The sequence below is a fragment of the Caretta caretta genome, chromosome 1 (assembly GCF_965140235.1).
Source record: "Caretta caretta isolate rCarCar2 chromosome 1, rCarCar1.hap1, whole genome shotgun sequence".
NCBI lineage: Eukaryota > Metazoa > Chordata > Testudines > Cheloniidae > Caretta > Caretta caretta.
In genome coordinates, this window is record NC_134206.1 from 165,624,117 (window position 1) to 165,636,188 (window position 12,072).

General features: G+C 39.5%; 1 protein-coding gene across 6 annotated transcripts in view; it reads right to left on the bottom strand.

The window, feature by feature from the left end:
- Positions 1-12,072, bottom strand: part of ITSN1 (intersectin 1) — a 226,228-nt gene that overhangs the window by 206,726 nt on the left and 7,430 nt on the right. The window contains exon 2 of one of the 6 annotated variants that reach the window (XM_075132962.1): positions 9,511-9,608. The exons of the other annotated variants lie outside the window; for them this stretch is intronic. The gene's annotated coding sequence lies outside the window, so the exon portion shown is untranslated. The remainder of the gene's footprint in view (positions 1-9,510; positions 9,609-12,072) is intronic. 6 annotated transcript variants of the gene reach the window in all.

Below are 12,072 nucleotides of genomic sequence, written 5' to 3' on the forward strand. Positions count from 1 at the left end.
CAAGAGAAAGGAAAAACGTAATGAGAGGAGAGGTCAGTGTCATATACAGATGAAAATCTCAGGACATTTGTAAGTAGTAGCTCACTTATTTTTCATATTGCGTTAGTTCTCAAAGAGTGGTAAGGGTTTCCAAATGGAGGAAGAATACTTGCATCAGACCCCTTATCTGTTGTCTGTAGGTTGTAACATACAAGCAAAGTAGACAACAGATGCTGACATGATTTGTTACAACGAGTTCTCAAAACAGATATAGTTTGCTTTTGTCCCCCATCTAACTTTGCTAAAACCATGCCCATCCACAAAATTTTATATGCTTCAAATCACACAGGGACACTTAGCAGATAATGGGGAGTTTCAAAATTTAAGTTATTGTGCCCATTTGATAGACTTTTCCTAAGCCTTTCTGGTATCTTCATTATCTCCAAATAGTTTAACTTGGACATGCCAAGCTACATAGGAATTCCCACCACTGGGCAATTCAATGTTTTAAAGGAAAATAAGATCATCCCCCCTGCTGAAAAGGTACATTGAACCTTACACTTTAAGCTATAGTTAATGGTGTACATATCTATCAATTCAGGTATTTAAGGAAAAATATACATGGGAACATGTATTTGAGAAAGCTACACAGTTAGAAAGCCTGAAAGTTCTAAATTAAGTTTTTAACCTGAAACATCAAAATAGATTACTATGGTATTTAGACTTGGTGGAAGAAGTGTGCTATGGAAAAATCTGGAGGATGTCAGAGGCATAGCAGATCAACTCACCAAGGCTTCAGGTGGTCAGGGAGGAGACAGACGTAAGTGGCAAAAGAACAGAGTATGGCTATGCAACAAAAAGACCCATGGCAGCAAGTCTCAGAGCCTGGGTCAACTGACTCAAGGTCATAGGGCTAACACTGCAGGGCTAAATATAGCAGTGTAGCTGTTCAGGCTAAAACTGGAGCCTGGGCTCTGAGATCTTCCCCTCTGCCCCCACCCCCAGCCCCAGGTTTGAGTCCAGGCTCCAGCCAGAGCCCAAAACATCTACACTGCTCTTTTTAGCCCCATACATTGGGTCCTGCAAGCCCAAGTTAGTTGACCCAGGCTCGGACACTCACTGCTGCACCTTAGTTTTGTTTTTGCTGCATAGACGTACCTGAAAGGGGAAGTCAAGAGAAAGAGCAAAGGAAATGGAAAAAACAAAAACACACCAGAGCTGAGAGAGAGGTCTTAAAAGAAGATTAATGTTCAGGTCAGCCTTTCAGGGGTAAGAACTATATTCTGCCTATAGTGGTGGGAGGGTTTTATATTCTGCTAGGTCTGCTCCATGGTATCACTATTCACATTCAGCAGAACCTCAAAGTTACAAATACCTCAGCAACAGAGATTGTTTGTAACTCTGAACAAAACACCATGGTTGTTCTTTCAAAAGTTTACAACTTAACATTGACATAATACCACTTTGAAAGTTTACGATGCAGAAGAAAAATGCTGCTTTCCCTTTAATTTTTTTTTTAAGTAGTTTACATTTAACACATTACTGTACTGTATTTGCTTGGGGCGGGGGGGGGGGGGGAAGAGTCTCTGCTGCTGTCTGATTGTGTACTTCTGGTTCCAAATGAAGTGTGTGGTTGAATGGTCAGTTCATAATTCTGGTGTTTGTACCTCAGAGGTTCTACTGTAATCTCATCTGGAGCCCAAAGAATTTCATTTTTTGAAAAGCCTCCCTAGTGGAATCCTTGAACAAGATCTCTAAAGTCTCACACAGCACATAGCCCAACTCCAGAACCTTAACCTGTCTTCACTAGGAAAAAATGGTGTGTGAACTTGAGTTCACTAGGATTTTAATTCAAGTTAGCAACACACCTTTTCCCCCAGGGAAGACAAGATTGTAGAGCCAGCTGCATGGTTTGTTCTCAGACATGAAGGAGGGGGCTCTCAAGAGAGATGATCTACTGCTCTGAGTTGGTCAGTCAACCAAGGGGAGTGCAAACACCCTAACAGGGATCACTCCGTGCATTATATTGAAATAGCTAAACACTGGTGGCAGAAGCGGGATTTAAAATTAAGGGGTGGGGAAACTTGGTGCATTAAGACTATGAGGTCATACTTTGTATACTTGTATAGCTTCCATTTCCTGAGTCTTGTTTGTATTTCCCTGATCCCTATCCCCATATGTCTTGAAGATCACAGGCCCACGTGTATTAACATTTATGATCTTATTTACCATTATGGTGAGTGGTATCACTGCTATTACTCTTTCAGCCCAAAAATTGTGCTTGGCACTTTAGTCCATGTAAAAATACATCAACTATGCCCCAAACAGTTTATATAGGACATTATGGAGGGAAGCAACTCACAGTAAAAGAGTGAGGGTGGAGAAGGGTTACAACAAGATCACAATTATTTAGCTTTGTTAAGTGCACATCTTAGTGATTCAATTAGAAGTGTTTTTTTTAAAGAGTTAGTTCACTTCTTGTGGGCACCACTGAAGGAGCAAGTCTTGAGACATGAATGGAGGATAGTGTCTTGGAGGGTGTGTTCTTCATTGGGTACAACATGGAAAAAATGAATGGATGTAGTTGGGGGGAATAGATAAGAAAACAGTATTATTGGCAAGGCAGAGCGGAGTTACACAGGCAAGCTAATTTCTCAACTCATGCTAGCTGGCTAACTCTGTAATACCATAGTACAACATAGAGTCAGTATTGCCAACCCCAAGTGCTCAAAAATCATGAATCAGGTCCCATAGAATCACAAGACTGGCTTAAGAATCTCATGACTAACAATTTTTGTAATTCTTTTTTTGTTGATTTGAGATTTTAGGAGGCATTTGGGTCACATTTTCGATTTTTTTCCTCTGCAACCACATGGACTACACATGGGATTCTCAAACTTCATTGCACCACAACCCCCTTCTGACAACAAAAATTACTACACGACTCTAGGAGTGGGGACTGAAGCCTGAGCCCCGTCACCCTGGGCGGAGAGACCAAATCTGAAGCCCAAGGGCTTCAGCCTCAGGAGGGTGCCTATAACCTGAACCCCGCTGCACAAGGCTGAAGCCCTCAGGCTTTGGCCCTGCGTGGTGGGGCTCGGGCTTTGGCCTCAGGCCCCACCCAGCAAGACTAGTGCCAGCCCTGGCGATTGCATTAAAACAGGGTCGTGACCCACTTTGGGGTCCCAACCCACAGTTTGAGAACCACTGGACTAGAAAAAATTGTTACATTGAAAGCTAATATTTTCATATAGTCACTTGTCTCAAGAAGCTGGGATTTTAAGTAAAATATTATATATCATAACAATTACTACAAAATCTTGAGTTGGCAACACTGCAAACTGTTAGTCTTATACAAACAGCAGATCAAGTGACAGACCTCAAGAACTTGACAGCATCTCTAATTTGACGCCCACTTACCTCAGGAAGTCTGAATTTAACACTGTGCACTATAAACAACTGTAGCAACACAATGAAATAATAGGCTCTTTGGAGTAAAAGTTGAATTTATAGCTACAGAGAAGAGAGTATGAACTTTTGTAGGCCTCAAGATGAGCTTGCCTTTAAAACAATAAGAAATCATGTTCAAGGGTCTTCTGATGCCATACATATAGGTTACAATGGGTTCTGAATCAGACAGACATATACACTGTATAACTAATATGGCCATGATAAAAATATACATAGGCCAAGTGCTCTGACCATACTGGCAGTTTTTAGCTAGCTACATGCTGTTTAGAACCTAAAATTCGGTTTGAAAGAATTTGATTTTTATTGGTACATCTTGATAATTTCACCACACACATACACAAAATATTTCCATAAAAATATACAGATAAGCATTGTAAGAAAAATGCTGCTTGAGAACTTAAGAGTTTGATTTAAGGATATCTTTACTTTGCATATTTTGACATGTGATGTTGACAATGTGTGTTTTAACAGTTATGCAGCTTAACTGTTCAAATCTCAACATCTACTTGTTAAATAATTATCTGACACTGCTCCCCATAATTTCTCAAAACTGAAAATTTAAAATCAATTAAAAAATTCTTAAAAATAAACTGCAAAAAAACCCTCCACCTCTGCCAAGCCTACCTATGGTCAACCATCACACCAGATACCATGAAGAGATAGAATTGGGGCAGGGCAAGAATCACAAGGCCATTATTGTTAGACAATCTGCATATTTTCCCTTTAAAAAAAAAGTCACAACATTCAAACACAAATTTAATACAATATTAACATTTCTAAAGCTACAATAGCTCTCTGATTATATCAGTTACTGGTTCCTTTAAGGCATGGATCTATACAGATACATGTAGGTTTCCAAAGCAGTACAAGTATACTTATGTTACCACATTAGTGTACACAAACCAGGGGAAAACAAGTAAATGCCCCCTTTCTCAAATGCTAGCAAAAAAATTGCATATATGGTGACAAGATTTGCTATGCAAACAGGTTTTATTTCTCATTTGCTTAGCCCTTGGGTGTATCAGTTTTAGAAACAGTGTTTCAGACAGTGTTCCTTTAAATGCAAAACCTTGTTTTGGTACAACAACACTCCTTCAAATTGTTCACTAGAATTTTTTCCAGCATATGTTTACAGAGGAAAAAAAAAAAAAGCAGCAGCAAGTAATCCTCAGTAAGGCCTGCCAAAGAGCATTGCCAAGAGATGCATGGACATCTTTTAGGCCATTTACTCACGCTCACTTTTTACAGTGAGAGGTCAGTGACAACGGTATTAAGCTACAAGATTTTTGATACGTGGCAACAGTTCAGGTTTTTACTTCAGTTCATGCAGACAAATCTCACTTTAATTATGATGATTAAGCCAGTATTCTTCAGGGTTCAAGAACAAAAAGCATGAATATGACAGAAGTTAAAGAGGGGACTAAAACAAACATGCAGGATGTGTGCTCTAACCTATGGTTCTCAAGCTTTGCCTACGTGTCTGGAAATTTGAATACTAGAAAATGCACCTTTATCTCTGTTTTGAATAGACTAAAACAAAAACAGAAATAGGGTCTTAAATTATTAACCTCACAAAAACCTGCAGCTTCTGACATGGCAATCATTGCTTAATCCTTTTTTATCCTTTTTATCCTTTATCCTTTATCCATTGGATCCGATGAAGTGAGCTGTAGCTCACAAAAGCTTATGCTCAAATAAATTGGTTAGTCTCTAAGGTGCCACAAGTACTCCTTTTCTTTTAATGTCTGTAAGGTGACAATAATTTGCACTATTCTATTTTGTGACAAAATATACTGCCTGAATGGCTCCTTAGTGTGGAGTCAGGTGTGTGCTTAGTTCTTTTGCTTGCAGTTTGAAGGGTACTGGTTAAATCAGCTATTCCAAGTGGTAGGCCATCTTAAAGGAATTCTAGAAGGATAGCTAAAGATGAGGTACGCGGACAATCTTGCCCATATCCTGAACCCCAAATTATTGATCGTGTTTATAATCTGTACAAATACTCTTCTCATTTAAAGAACTCAGGTTTAGCCCATCTGGATTCTAGTGATAGGTTTGGCCTGGGGAGAGATACTCTCTGTATAAACAGGAAAACAGGTTTGCTTGTGGACATGCTGATCAGATCCACAAAAACAAAAAACAAACAAAAAGACAGCCTTCTCAACCAGTAGGGTGCTATCAGTAACACCTGAGCGGTCTTTCTTGATCCCCTTTGTTAGCATGGACATTCACTTCAAGAAGCAGGGAAGGAATCTACCATATATATGATACCTACCAATTCTAAGGCAGATGTGACTGTTGTTTTTTACAGCAACATTAAATGTCAAGCTTAAAACAGAAACCCAGTTCCAACCTTAACTGTGGAATGAGTGTTCCTACAATGCTAAAACAATTAAATTTACAGACAAATCATCTAGAGGTGTAAGAGAAAGTAAGCCATAATACTAAAATGCTGTAGTCCCGCCAGAAATATGAGTAACCAAATTCAGACTGCCCAGGGTCATAGTATCCACCTATTGCACTGTTAGTATAAGCCATTGAAAAATAGTAATAGAGATCCCCCTGGCTTCTTGCCCCAGATTAGGGTGAGGGGAAGAGAGAGAAAGAGCGCTTAGTACATTTACCATTACTTTGCCAAAATCATTGACTTTATCCAAAAAGCCATAATGCTTCAAAGCAAGATGCTGCCAAAATATTTTTCAAACCAAAATGATATGAACACAAGTTCCAAACACCTTCCCAACAAGTTTACCTTTTCAGGGAGGGAGGGAAGAGTATGTTAGTCTCTGCACCCAAGATAGATAAAAAGATATCCACTGAAGTTTTAAGAACTATCATAGAACTAGGACAGTTTGGAATTACTCCCGAAGACAAGACAGATCTAGAGACAGGTGAAGCTATGGGCACAAGAGGACTTCAAGATACAATGTAACAGGGTCTTCCCAAAGTAAGGGCACACATCTGGCATAGCCATTTTGCCTACCAGATGTTACTCTTTCAGTGAAGCACTTCTGGTACTGTGATGGTGATGTAACAATAAATGTAGAGGAGGAAAAGAACAATTTTACCAGGATGTCCCTGCACTGTATGAATTCCTTTAAAGTTTTCTGGATTGCCTCTGTCTCAAGCACATTGATGTGCATCTGTATACTAAAACATGGTGTTCTGGGCACTAAAAGGCCTAGCAGGAATGCTCCGGAAGAATGAGGCCTATGCGCAGCAAAGTAGCGAGTTATTGGCTTTATTGAAAGTAAGTGACACGCCTGCAACGGGGACACCAAGCATTGCTGTCACGGATGCGGGGAACCCAGTACACCGGAGCTATGTCTGGGGTGGAGTCCGACGAAGGGGCGGACAACAAGCAGTGAAAAAGCACTACACATTAACATATCATGAATATATAATCAGGTACTTTCCTAAGGGGTTTTCCTCTAACTGGCAAAGGGCCATATGCGGCGATTGAAACCGGCCAAGGGCTGGTTACAGCCGGTTCTCTGTATCCTACAATGACCATCGGCGCGAGAAAGCTGTTTTCCCCTAGCTAGGCTGTAACAGAGTCTTCCGCAGTCCCTTACACATGGCCTCTCTGCCACAGGCCTGCAAGCACCCCAACTAAGCCTTTCAACCCTAGAAAATGGACCCAATGACCATCAGGATTCTAGAAGGAAAATCCTATGCTTTCAGAAGGTGGAACACCTGACCCAAGATCTCCTTCTTGACCTCAGACTTTCCCCACATTTCACTCGGACAACTAAGGTGTAAATTGCACCTTATAGAATGGGTCTCCACGGCCATGCATTAGAGCAAAAACTCAAATTAGGCTTAAGATCAGTTTTAAAGACTTTTCCCAAAACATTTTCAAGCTTTTCTATTGTTCTCTCACAGTATCTTAAAACTAATAGCCCTGGTCTGGGCAGTTGACTAATGTTCCCAGTGATTCTTCCAGAGTCAGGCATTTTTTCAGATACCATATACCAAAAGTACTACTGTAGAACCAAAAAATTGCTTGTTATCAAACTTTCTCCATTCCCTTTGATGACTAATTCAGGTTTCCCAACACTGCCACTTGTTTCTCAACTAGAGGACCATTTGTCAAAACCTTCATAGCCCTGTAAGAAAGGAAATACTTTCCTTTCTAACAGGTGAAGAGTCAGACACTAGTACATGATGTCCGATACAAAGAACAATCCTTTACCAGTGAGACTGTTCTTCAGTCCAGTTACTTCCCCCATTCTTCCCCCTGCATCAGTTCAGAATCAGTTTTTGCTGCCTTCACTAGGTCAGGTGGTATACTATCTAAGACCCACAAAATTGATGGAGTAAAATACCCAAGAATATTTCTGAAACTAGAGATTGAAACAGTAGCTTTGATTTCCAGCAGATGATCCACTTGGGCTTGATTTTATTGAAGGTAGTGGGTTTTGTTTTTTAGTTAGTTTCTCAAGAGAAGTTTAAAATCTACTGGCTGAAGAGTAATTGACTTAGTGGTCAATTACCATTGGTGCAGGTGCCAGTTACTCAAGTAGTAACTCAATGTTTATCTGACCAGAATGGCAGGTTTGATCCATCTTGTGTGAAGGATCTTCAGTTACGAGTTTGAAGCTAGCATCTGATTTTGTGGGCACTCTTAGAACTATTTGCACTAAACCGCCACAAAGCGACTGGAGAGGACCATGGAAGCTTTTTAAGAAATTATGCCAAGACCCTTTTATTGCCAGGCTGAGAGCTGAAGTTAGAGGCACAAAGTGGTAATACAAGTTATTCACTTGTTTATTTTAAGACGACAAAACATGTTTTGCAACAAGCCCATAATAAGTCTTATAGCTGACCATACATACAACTGGTTTCCTTCAGTGCCTATGGTAGTGACAAGTTTCAAATGCAGATTTAGGATTCCTAAGTATTAATGAACCAGATTTAATTACCCATATGATTGCAACTACTAATCAGCTCATATTTTCACTAACATTCTCCATAAGCCTCCTTACCCATCTTTCCCCTCCCCCACCCACTGGACAAGTCTTGTGCACTAGACAAGATTAAAACTAAACCTTACCAGAACTTTTCCAAAAGGAAATCAAGCTGCACTATTGAGTACAAAGTTAAAAAGAAGATCTGTCTCAAACAGATATCACTAAGTAAATCCACCCAAGCCCATTTTCTTAGTGATATCTGTTTGCACTGCAAACATCCACAATAAATGAGTTCTGATCCAGTGCCTTAGTAAAGCCCTCCATCTATTTTTATTTTTTTTAAACTATTCTGAAACAAAAAGGAGAAAAAATTAAAATACTAAATTCACCCATCAAATTTAGCACTGTAATGAGATTTTGAAAAAAAATAAAAAGAACTTGGTGTAACTGTCAGCAGCTTGGGATACTATTTTAGCCTTTTAGTGCTTAAACTCCCCCCTCTCCCCCAAAAAACATACAAACAAGTTGCTATGCTAATCATGCCATCTACGGCAGATTGTAATTTTCTGCAGTTTTGTATGATTTAAATGTCTAATAGCAGCATCAAATGTACTTTGAGAGAGAGACTGAATCAGACCTGTGTGTTGACGCAGCAAACAACTTGTTAAAGTCAGCACTGGGATGTTTGACACAAATATATGAAATACTTCAAGAGTAGATTCCAGTTATTGCGGTGGGCCAGATGACTCAACGTTCAGCTGTGGATAGAGGCTTTACAAGAGGATGACTAATGACTCCAGAAGTTCCCATTCCAAGTAGGTCTGCTCCAGGAGTACCCATTCAGTTCTCCTGCCGTCACCTGTCTCTGGGTAGGGACCCTTGTTCCACTCCCTTCTGAGTGCAGGAGGTGGTGGTGTTTTAAGGCTGCACAGCTCTCTCCCATATACTGAGCTATCCCCAGCAACCAAATTGCCTAAAGGCCAGAGCCTGTGCTTTGCTTTCTCTCCAAGGGCTATGAACAGTGTATTGCCAGCAGTTACAAGTTACTACACAGCTCTTTCTAAGCAAATACACTTATTCTTAAGGTAAAAGCATTACAGAGAAAACATAAAAAAAACAGTAAGTTTCTATACACATGCTGAAAGCTTACCAGGGATCACCCATCAGTCTTATGGGGCCCTAGTAGGTCAAGTCCTTCCATCCCTTCTGCAAGGATTGCCTCTCCCACCTTGAAGAGAAGTCCATTTTCTAGATCAGGAAAAAGGCCCCAAGTCAGTTTAAATGCAGCATTTTTCAGACAAATTTTCTTTGCCTTTCTAGTCTCTGGAAACCCAGTATGAGCCAACCACCCTAGGGGACGGTACCTCTCTAGAGGGGTTTACAATGTAAGTGATTCACTTTAATTAAGGCTACGTTTTAGTCATGAATATTTTTAGTAAAAGTCATGGACAGGTCATGGACAGTAAACAAAAATTCATAGCCTGTGACCTGTCCATGACTTTTAATATATACCCCTAACTAAAACTTGGGCCAGGAGGCAGTAGGGCAGTCCCAGGACCCCTGCTGGTGCTGGGGTGGGCAGTGGCAGGCTCACTCCGGGGCATAAGCTCATTGAGTGGAATGGTGGGTGGAATCGCCCGCATTATTTACAGGTATCTTGTTATTTTTCTTTTTTTTTTTGCCGAGAGTGTATAGTTGAATTCACGTAAGTTAAATGTGCACATGATGCAACTCCCCTGTATAAAACAATTAAAACAAAGTGTTCAACAAGCAGAGTTCTTTTGAATTTCTGCAAAAGCTTTTCCCATAGTACTTAATCCCAACAGAAACATTTCCATTATGTTCTTTCCAGTTCAATATGCAAACAGGTTTGCAATCTGAGCAAGCTGAATAGAACAAAGGGTCTGGCATTAAACAGATTATTGCATTTTAAAAAGGGACAACTTGAACACACACACACACACACCCCCGAAAAACACTTCTGATAACTGGAAAGAGTTTGCACGTTTTCCCCCCTAGTTTACTTTGTGCATTGGAAAGCACTGTGTGTGTACACTCTTTTCTTTCTTCCTGAAAAGGTCCTTATGAACATCAAGAGTGGATCAGATATTTTTTTTAAAAAAGAGGAATTTAAATAGTATGCCTGAAGTCTTTAAAGGCTTTAGCAAAAACTGGACTTTAATACACTAAAGTCTAACTAGCTGTTCCTGTTATGTTAATAAATTAATAAAACTTCCCATAAGTTGATACAGAAGGAAAAATATAACGTTACAGTAGCTTTTATCCTGAGAAGTTCAAGAGTGCTTTACAAATGTATTGCTATGGCAGTAATCCCTAGAAGTCTCAGTCATGGACCAGGTCCTCACTGAAATAGGCAATGTACAAAGAGAATGAATGAAAGTCAGTCCTTGTCCTAAAGATTTTAGGCATCAAAAGTTTAACAAGAGAAAACACAGATACAGACAGAGGGAGCACAAGGAAACAGCCTAACTGTATTGGTCAGCATAATGGCAGTCATCTCAACAAATCAGCTGAGAAGTACTTTGCAGGCATCAGAGCAAAGGAGAGAATGGATTTTAACCACATCTCTTCTGCTTAAAATAGAATCCAGACAGTTCAGCTAGAAGTTCACCTTACTTACTGTAGAAGTTCATATAGCATCTATATACAGTGTTTAAGTCCCTGATCCTGCAATGGTCTCTCCACAGGTGGACACATCCACTGGCACATATCTCCACTGACTTCAGGCTCTACATGGTGCAAGCACACATCCATCAGGAGTAGCTTGCGGGATCAGGGATTAACACAGCAAATTAATCTAAACACTGTTTAATATAATGGACTGGGTAATTGAATAAATCTTTTCTATTTTTATTTTTATGCAGAATAGGATACTGTGAATGACCTATAAAAATTTATCTTTAGGATATTACAAACCACCATATTTTAATTAGTGTAGAAATTGAATACAGTCTACATCTGAAACTTGTATATTTCAAGTTGTACTTAAGAATATTCTAGCTCCTAACTGCTACTCAAAGCACTTCACTACCACTTAAATCTTGTTACATTTGCTACTGTTACTTATTCTAAAAGGCTTTGATTAAAAGAGATGAAGAAGCAATATCAAAATTTGAGTGGATTGTTACATGGAATCTGCAGAGATTCAATCATTCATCAATTAATATACAAACACGAAGGTTCTAGAACTCAGTTTCACATGGGGGGGGGAAGTGCTATAATGTATTGATGCAAACACTATTTATGAAGCAAGAGATTTTTGGGGGGGTAGGGGGCAAGACTGTTCATTAGGATACAATTCTCTTTCATTTTCATGTTTTCTAAGTGGATTTCTCTGATGTTGTGACCGACAATGGGACTATCATAAGATCAAGAGTATATTATGTAACAAGTTAGTGGAAGAGGTTAAATCATGATTATTGGTTATTATAGCAAGAGATGCAGCAAACACTGTAGTTGAGTTTACATGAGAATTTCCATCCTAACACACATTCATAGTTGCTATTTGCTTTACAAAGTGATCACCATGGAGGTCAAGATTTTCTTGATTTCATCTCTGCTCTGAGATTTTTTTTTAAATTTGGAAAAAAAATTCTCAGCTGTTTACATACAATATTAGTGGCAGAATAAGGGAGAGAGAAAAATCCTATTAGACATTCCCATTATAAAGATAATTAAGACTTTTGAAAGA